The sequence below is a fragment of the Nilaparvata lugens genome, chromosome 2 (genome assembly GCF_014356525.2).
Source record: "Nilaparvata lugens isolate BPH chromosome 2, ASM1435652v1, whole genome shotgun sequence".
Lineage (NCBI taxonomy): Eukaryota > Metazoa > Arthropoda > Insecta > Hemiptera > Delphacidae > Nilaparvata > Nilaparvata lugens.
This window is the reverse complement of record NC_052505.1, coordinates 34,016,612-34,026,706: the sequence shown is the minus strand read 5'-3', so window position 1 is coordinate 34,026,706 and position 10,095 is coordinate 34,016,612.

Below are 10,095 nucleotides of genomic sequence, written 5' to 3'. Positions count from 1 at the left end.
ATTCCAAAAAGATCCTCAATCTCTCCCGGTGAACGATTCATCAACCACAATCTTAATCTAGATTTAAAAGAAGCAATACTAGCTACATTTTTGACTTCAGTGGGAAGACAGTTGAAAAATTTCGGGCCCAAAAAAACGAAGCTCTTCTGAAACAAAGTACAATGAGAACGAGGCAATGTTATGAACCCCCTCTCAGCATTCCTAGTGTAATAGGGTAGGCCTACATCAGGTCCATGGTTACCACTTTTCTTATAAAATAGTGCCAGAACCTTGAAGACATACAGATATCTCAACGGCAGGATGGATCTTGCTTTAAAAAGTGGGAATGAGTTAAGCTGTTTGAATCTTATTATTTTCGAAATTGCAAATGAACAACTTCCGAGATCAGGAAATCCTCGCCATCGCTATTCTAGGCTTCTTCCTAGCCACAAGAAATGACTTGTCTGAAGTGAAAATCTTCTTGAAATTTAGAAAGTCTATGATCTCCATATTCACAACCTTGATTTTCTCATTGATAGAAGAAATCAGTTTCTGTCAACCAGCTGGAGTCAGGATAACCATAGATGGAGTGGAATTTGATTTCATCCTATGAGTCCATGCACAACATCCACCTCCATATGAGAATAAGAATTTATGATTTATTTTTTCCAAAGCTGGAAATTTATGCAGCAAATAGGCATAAGACATTGCCACAACTATATTTCTGGTTTGTCCAGGACAATTATCAGAACATATAGTCAGTTCCTTGACTGAAGAATTGGAATGTAATGCCATCCACTTCAAAATGCATTATGCAATTTCGTTTGCCCCCCTGGCTCCTTTACTTTCATCTCACATGAAACAATGTGATATGTTATTTGTAGCATTGTGCATGGTAAAATTATAAGTACATAGCTTGCGCAAATAAAAAGACTGTGTATTGGATAGATGTGGTGTAGGAAGACATTTTTCCAAATCACCTGTTAGTACAATGAATTCATCATCAGCTTTAGCTCTAACTTTATCTTCTCTTTTTAGATGATAACGGGTCTTTGCTTCATTTAAGTGATCATGGTATATTTATTCCACTGGACGTTGTTACTCATTGAATTGAATACAAATACTGATCACATTAAAAAGAATAATTTAATTTCAGCATTGTCAAAATATCAAAAAACATCATACAAGGCACATATAATAATTGATAATTAAACTTGAAAAAAATGGGATAGTCTCTTAAAAAATAACAAATGAATATTTGAAGACATTATAATGTTGTGACCTTGACAATAATGATTCATAAACACTTTTCACATGTTGTAATGTGCTTGGAATTTTTTTTGCAAACAAACTTTTTGCAATCATTACATTTCACCGTCGTACGATTGCACTTTTTCCCTCCACATACAAAGCATGGACCAACAGTTTTTTCTGTCTCTGGAGCAGCTATTGGTTGTTGTTCGTCGCGATATTTTTCTAAAAAAAGGTGAATGTCCTTTGGTAGAGTCTTGATCTGTGCTCGTGTTTTCAAATGAGCCTCCAACAGTTCAAACCCTAAAACAGAGAGGTATTCACGACGGCGTTTGGTAGAGTTGTTATTATGGTAAAATACCACTTGCGAGTTGATGCCAGCCACATCCAAAAAACTGAAGAAAATTCTCAGTGGCCATCGCCTTGTTTGCCGTGCAGTTGAATATGAAGCGCACATTTTATCAACTGTGTCAACACCACCCTTGGTCGCATTATAATCTGTTATTATCAGTGGTTTGTTTGTTAGCTCATCAGTACCTTCGCAATCATGCATTGTTGTTAGGACAAGCACACATTTTTTCCGTTTGGTCTGCATGGAGACCAGGGTTTTATCAAATTGAAACCCATACAAACATGACCCTATTTCCCGCGTTTTTGAAATAAATTCAGGAGGAATTTCTCTCTTATTGGCTTTGAGTGTGCCAGTGATAGTCAATCCTTTCTCTAATAGGTCATCAGCTAATAGAACACTTGTATAGTAATTGTCCATTGTTATATTTCGGTTTGAATGTTGAATGTCTTGAGAAAGTCTTTGTACAATATCATAAGGTTTATTAGAAACATCATAGATCCCTGGCTTCTGCTTGCCACAGTACACTTCAAAATTTGATGTGTAAAAGGTTTTGCTGTCACATAGGCTATAAAATTTTATACCATACTTAGCCGGTTTATTTGGCATGTATTGGACAAATCCACATCGGCCTCTGAAAGCAAATAGCATCTCATCAATGGTTGTGAACTCACCATGAGAGTAATTATTTCTACAGTTTGCCAAAAATAAGCTGTAAACTTGTCGAATTGCCGCTAGCTTGTCAGTCTGTTCTCTCACCACTCTAGTAGACAAATAATCAAACCTGATTGATCGTATCAAGAAAAGGAAGCGCTTGTAACTGAATGTGGCCCTTGTAAACATCATACATGTTCCATCGTCTTTCCAAAGTTCTCTGCAGTTTGCACGATTACCATGGTTTACTCCAAGTAAGTATAAAATACCTAAAACAGCCATAATCTCATCGCGAGTTGTATCTTTACAGTCTCTATCTCTGGAGTATTCTTCTTGCTCTCTTTTGGTAGCAATAAACGTGTTTGTACAGTCTACTATTGTATCAATGATATCCAAGTCTATAAATTTAAGAAATGCATCAATTGGTTTCAAAGTATCACGACAAATGCGCTTTGGGCCAGGAAGAATTTTGATGATATTCCTTGCGGGTACTCTTGTAGTTGCTTGCATGGGAGGCCTGGAACTCCAAATTGTTTCGTTGTCTTTTCCAATATAAAAGAAAAAGTCCTCACCGATATCATCAATGTCCATTTCTTCTGCATCATTATCTACTGAAACTTCCGAAGTACTGTCATACCCATTCACTTCCAGATCCTCGTTCTCTCCTCCAATGTCAGAGCCGTCAATGTCATCTTCAACATTCCTTGTCTGTCGAACCTCCTCTTCTTCTTCTTCCAACTGCTCAAGAATTCGCCTGATTTCGGTCTCATCAAGCGCCATTGTCCTGAAACAAAATAAAAAGACTAAAGTAATACAAATAAAAAGTACTGTAATACTAAGATTGATTCATATTCACTAAAATAACCGGATTCAATAACTTAAACATGCCAATAAACTGTTTATCAAACAACTATGAAACCAGCTACAAATGTTGACCGCTAATGTTCTCATTTTAGGATTTATTGAGTGTGCTCATTTTGCAAGATTTAATTTGGACAGCTGATTTTCATTTTTCAATTTACAGTAGTTGTTTAAAAACATGTTGCTCAATACTTTGGCGCATGATTTCACTATTCTGTGCATACTAAGTCCACAAACACAAATTTTAATATATTTTTATTTTAAAAGGTTCACTTCAATAATAACTCTGTACTATATTCAAGAAGCCTTCTTTATTCCACTGCCTCCTTATATCAGTCAGCAGTCAGCACATCATTATTACACCTCCCTTTTCAAAAGAATTTTAAAAATCATTTAACAATATTTCTGAAAGAAATGGTATACTAAGCATAACTCAACATAATGGTACACCAAGTTATACAATAAGAAAACAAATTATAAGTCCAATATTTGTTTGGGTTTCATCAATCTTCCTGCCCTACAAAAGTATTTTCATAAGTTTTCTTATTACAATCTTCATTAAAATTTAATCTTTCATCATCATTATTACCATTTTTGTTTGTGTCACCATTTTCAAATTATTGGCTTCAAGATCTGTGATGGGTCCAAGTCTATTTTTAAACTTGGACAGAGCAACAGGTAGTTGGAAAGGGTAAGCTATTGTTCCTAGGTATATGAATGCCCATTGTTGGTTGCTAGTATGAAAGTTGGACCCAAAAGTAATTTGTCATCTAGAGAGAGCACGATTTGGAGTAATGTGGAGTACTAGGCTACGTTGGCAAGTAGTCCTATGGATTTAGGAGTTTAAGGACTATGATAATAATTGTTACTAGTGTTATTACAAAGCCCCCCCCCCCTCCAATCTATTTTTACTAGATAATTTAGCATTATCTATAGATAATATAGCAGAGCTATCTACAAAAACTTTCAGGTGACAATGCTTGTTTCTAAGAGATAGCTAATAATATGATATTAACAAAGAACAAGAAAATAATACCGCTAATACCTTTGGAATAGTGAGGCTTAATTTAAACTAGCTCAAGTTGTGCGTAATTTGGGGAAAGCGAGCCTTAATCACATCATTAAGCTATCGAAATTCATATTGGCTTATCTCATTCACCATTTTGATGCATTTCAGCTACTACATGAGTAAAAATACAGCAAAAGTAAAATTACTTTGTCCAGGGAATTATTTGGCTCAGAATCAAGTTGTTGAGAAGTATGAGACGTTCAACTACCTACTAACCTACCTATAGTTCATTTGACGAGAAGATAAAGTAAAAGCATTGAGAAATCATACTCTCTAGAGGTCTATCTGTCTATGGTAAAAGAAAACGATTGTGTGTGTATCTATGGTAAAAGTAAAAGATTATGTGTGTGTCGTAGACAGATAGATCTCTAGAGAGTATGATTTCTTAATGCTTTTACTTTATTTTCTCGTCAAATGAACTATACTAGATACTGAAACTCAAGATTTGATTCGAAATAAGAATTGTGTGGTGTAATGAAAGTTTGAAGTGTAATTTTATAGCAGTTTCATATTGGCGAGTACGGGGTTGAATAATACGAGCGGTACGGACCTCTCATGGGTCCACAAAATATCTACTCCGAAACGTGCTCTCTATAGTCAACAGCAACAGGGAAGGCTCAAAATCGAGAAAATGGTAATACTTTCCAAACTAATATAGAACAATAGAAAAAGGATGAAGGAAGAAATATTGCCACCTTTATAAACAATAGGCCAACCCTTTCTGATCCCATCAACCTGTAGCATTACTACCTTCAGGTAGTTGGACCCACCAGAGACCTCAAAGCCAAATGATTTGTTATGATATCTATCCTAATAAGATGGTTTGAAAGCTATTTGTTCCTTTCCATGACATAGTTTATTATTTTCAGGTCTATTCACACAAATATTACTGAAATCTTAATGCTTTGAAATATTTATATCAATCATATTTCTTAGAACATTTCCCGATTTGAGAGCTCTAACAATGGAGCATCACATTTCTGAATTATTCTTCTTACTTCGATGCATAACAAAATAACCTACATTTCAATAATTATTTCTGGTCAATGCTGTCCTATCATGACAGCACTTTGTTCTGCTCTTCAACTCTGAGAGTACTTTATTCAAGTTTGTCACCACTTTTGGAATTACTTTTGTAAATTCTCAGATATGGGTAAATTTGTCTTCACTAGTCTAACTGTTGGTTAAATGCATGATTTTTCAAAAACAATTGAAAAATGATGTCATATATAAATTTACCTCAGGATTTGAGGAAAAATAATGAAAAAAATTAAATTAGTTGTTTTCCATCAGAAAATTGAGAAAGAAAATCTGTATCATATTTGATACATCATGCGGTAAAGTCATCTCAGAATAATTAAGTAACTTTCTATCAATTTCTTTTATTCAATACAAGAACAAATTGTCTTACCTTATTAAAAATTGTCATCATCTTATTGTTTGGTATGATAATCAATAAAACAGTTTCTTTTCCTCATCAAACAAAAATTCAATTTACACTTTCTGCAAATAATATTTGAATGAGAACTACATCCCGGCATTTTGCACCAATCTCTTGCATCCTCAAACTCTGGCCAGTGATCAATTCTGTCAAAACGAACGGGCGCTGGTGGTGCTGGAACTGATGATTTCTTCTTTTTTGCTACACTTCCTGTTGTTGATGTTGAAGGTCTTCCACGTTTTGAGGTTTCCATTGCGCCGAACTTGCACATTGTAAGAGCTAGCTCTAACCGAAACTTTTTCTGGCACATTGTTGACATCTGTCTATTTTTCATCACTCTGTTGTAGAGGACCCATGCATTCACCACACTCAAGTCAATCATGTGATATAATAATCGAAAATACCATTTCTTACTCTTCATAAAGATTTTGTGCCTCCCAATATGTGCATCCATGATATCCACCCCACCCATGTGTTTGTTGTATATTTTGATTATTTCAGGACATGACACATCAATATGTATTTTTTTCTGTCTGTCATATCTCCGGATTTTCCCAAGAGGTTCAACACCACATAGACTAGATGCAACATTCACTAAATTGTTGTCCTTCCAGAAAACAGTAGAAATTGCGCAATCTTCATATTCAGTGATGAATTCCTCTGCTGTTCCTCTTTCATCCTTTTTCTTCAATTTCTCTTCACGAAATGGGTTGTTGGGAATCCGGTCTTTTCGTATTGTCCCCAGTGAGAAAATTCTTTTTTTTTTCAATGCAGAAATCAGTGGTAATGAGGTATAATAATTGTCAAAGTATGCACTGTAATTACAATTTTGTGGGACACCTCTAGTGAGACGCACAACTGCATTAGAGTTAGCTCCAATATCTTCCTCTCCATTCAGCACTATATTCTCTTGGCCAGAATATACTTCAAATTTGTAGCCATACTCCTCATCATCACAGAGCACAAATAGTTTGTAGCCCCATTTACTGGGTTTTCGTGGATTGTACTGCCTCAAAGATTGTCTGATTTTGGTAGAACAAATCTGTTCATCAACAGATAATTTTTCTCTCATAGGCACTTTGGAAAATTTATCATTCAGATGCTCGATTATTGGACTTATTTTGAATAATTTGTCCCCAGTGGGGTCTTCAAATGGTTTATTTTTTGAATTGTCATTGAAATGAAGGCAAGATCGTATGCGTTCAAAAGTATTCACACTCATTGTCTGTTTTACAAGTTCATTTCCCAAAACTGGATCCCACAAATCCCTAACACTGGACACTTTCACAAGAGAAGAGGCAATAATGATGCCAAAATATCTTAGTAGAGTAGTTTGAGTCAATAGCAAAGGTTTATCTGGGTTTTTCTGAGTAGAGTAAAGCAGTGTCTGTTCAATAATATTTTTAAAAAAGTCGTCATCAAAAAATACCTAAAAACTTCATAAGGATGATCCAAATTTACAAGATGATCTGGAAGTTTTGTCTCACCTTCAAAGTTTTTGTCGAAATCTTGAATTTGTAGTGATCCTTCCCTCCAAACAATTTCTTCATTCAATTTTTTCTCATTTTTTCTTGTATTCTCAGGAATAGGCTTACTGTTTTTTTTCTTTGAAGATGAACGTGTGGTTTTTTGAAAATTAGGAGCAGAGCCACTGTCTCTTGGAGACTGAGTTGCACCATGAGTTTCAGCAGATGTAGTTGTAGAAATAGATGGTCCACAAGTAGAAGTAGATGGGGTGGATGAAGCATCATTATTTGAGTTATTCAAAAACTTGTTCAGTTCAGTCACTCTACTAAATATAACTTTATCTGGCAGGTCTTCAATTTCTGATAAGTTGTCATCATCTAGTAGCATTCCAAGTTCGTCCTCACTCTCATAGGGCATGTCTAGTAACTGGAATAAATGTTCACTACTCACAAGTACTGGATCTCCATCATCCTGCAGTATACCCACAGATGACTCCATTGCCTGAAATAAGAGAGGATAACAAAGTTATAATTTATTATATGAAATTATCCTTCATTCAACCTAGAATAAAATATATTCCAACTACATAATACGAATATGATTGGCAGACATAGAAGAGGAAAAAAGTTCAACTTTAAGTGCAGGACATCATAACTGAACTCATACTGGCTTTCATGTAACTTAGCATATTACCGTATTGGAATCAATAATGTTAACTACAAGTTGGTTAAAAAGATTATGTATTTCCAATATAAAATTTAGAGCATTACAAAAAGATTCTTCTTTGAATTTGTAAAATATTACTGCAGACCAGAACAATAATGATGCCAAGAAGAACCGCGGTTCTTCAATGCATGATGTATCATATTTGATACGTCAGTATTTTTTCAGAATTACAGTCAGGAAGTGAATTAAGTATTGAATATAAGCAGCAAAATGATTATACTTACATCAAAGATTGTAGAAATATTTTTCTTCCTGATAACCACTGGAAAAACCTTTAAAACAGAGCCTGGAAAATGAGCATTTACAGCCAGTTTGTCAAGTTAGCGCACGACTCTATTTTGGAGGTTAATTTTCTATTGAAGCTAGTTGTATAGACGTATAAACTATAGAGAGCTTGTTACATAGTGTCTGATATCTGAGACAGATAATAGTTCAAGAAATCGATGGAAGAGAGCAGCACAAACTGGAAAATGAACGTGTATCAAATATGATACACTATGCATTTAATGGTTCCAATTATAGGCGTGCATTACGGTATTCTAACAAAATCAAATGCAAATTTATTTTGCCTTTTTTAGATTTCCTTGAAAAAACTTGTGCAGATGCCAAAATATCTTTCACTGAGACCATTGCTTCTTGGATAATGTGGACTGGACGTTACTTAATCCAATCACCTCAAATTGCAATGATGGAATGTCATCAATGATCATAGGTTCATGAGCATTGTTGGGTCTGAATTTTCGACAAATTAAACATTTATAATATTATCTCTTCAATCATCTGATCCATGCAAGGCCAGTAGAATAATGATTTTGCCATTTGTTTTGTTTCAGTTATTCCTAAGTGGGCCTGGTAAATTTTTTTTACAAAGTACATTTGCAATGATTTTGGAATCATTATTCTATTATCCAGATATAAAATCTCATCATCCAAAATAATGTCAAAGCCTTTATTAAAATAGAATCTAGCATTTCTTCAAATGTTGTCCTACCATTTGGCGAAGACTGTCTGCAGAGTATTTCAAGTTCCAGCAATATTTCATCGTACATGACTCCATCCTTTATTTTATTTATATCATCATCACTTATATCTACAGTATGAATAAACTCTACCAACTGGTGATTAATTTCCTGACTGTCAGTCTTAGAGCAAGCACGTGAAATAGCATCTGCTATAATCATTTTACTACCTGGTGTATAAATCAATTGAATATCATACATCAATAATAATTGCAGTTTGATTCTTTGTAAACGATTAGGAGTAATTTTATGAATTTCTTTCTGCATAATACCAAGGAGGGGATTGTGATCAGTTTGAATTTTAATATTCATACCATAATAATGGAAACGTTTACAGGCAAATAAAATTGCCAAAAATTCTTTTTCAATTTGTGAAAATTCACATTCATTTTCAGTCAGAATTTTGGAAGCAAAAGAAATAGGTTTACTTTCCTGAAGTAGAACACAACCTACATCTTTACTACTAGGCCTACTGTCTGCCTGGATAATAATTTATTTATTACGATCGAAAGAATGTAAAGATGGAGCCTCACAAATCATTGACTTCAAACAATTTGTATGTTCACTCATCCATTGAAACTCAACATATTTCTTCAGTAAATAGCGTAATAAACTTGGAAATTTAGCAAGATTTGGAATGAAATCCCTCAAATAATTTACCAAACCTAACAACCTTTGTAAGTAATGTTTATTGCTTGGTACATCATAATCTTTCATTGCTTGTGTGGCGTGCGTGGCGAGCATGACAGTGCTCTCCAGTAGCGCTGCCACCACCAGGTTTTTAGGGTCCTGGGCCCTGCTACTTCTATAGGATAATTCAAATAAATACGCAAATTCACCAAAACAATCTCACTCTATTGAAAAAAATCCCATAACAAACATCTATACCCCCTCTCTAAACATAATCACTCCTCAATCATATTACTAAAACTACATCTCACTATCTCACGAACAACCTTCCTCCAGCGCGCCTCGGAACGTTCTTCCTCTAGTTTCGCCTCTACGCGGTCTCTCAGCTCACCGGTTCAAAAGTCCAATTTGGTGGCCTAAGTGATGACTCCGCTATTCTAATAATTAATAACCTATGAAAGCGGGGTGTTTGAATTGTTACATCACCCCTCCGCATGAAATAGATGTGGCATATACTTCTACTGGCACATCTTTAACCTAAGTTGAAATCAAATAAAATTTAAATCTTGACAATATCGTTAAATTATGGTTAATACATTTTTATATTCATTACATTTTAAAAATTTATAACATAAAATTCAAGGAGAGA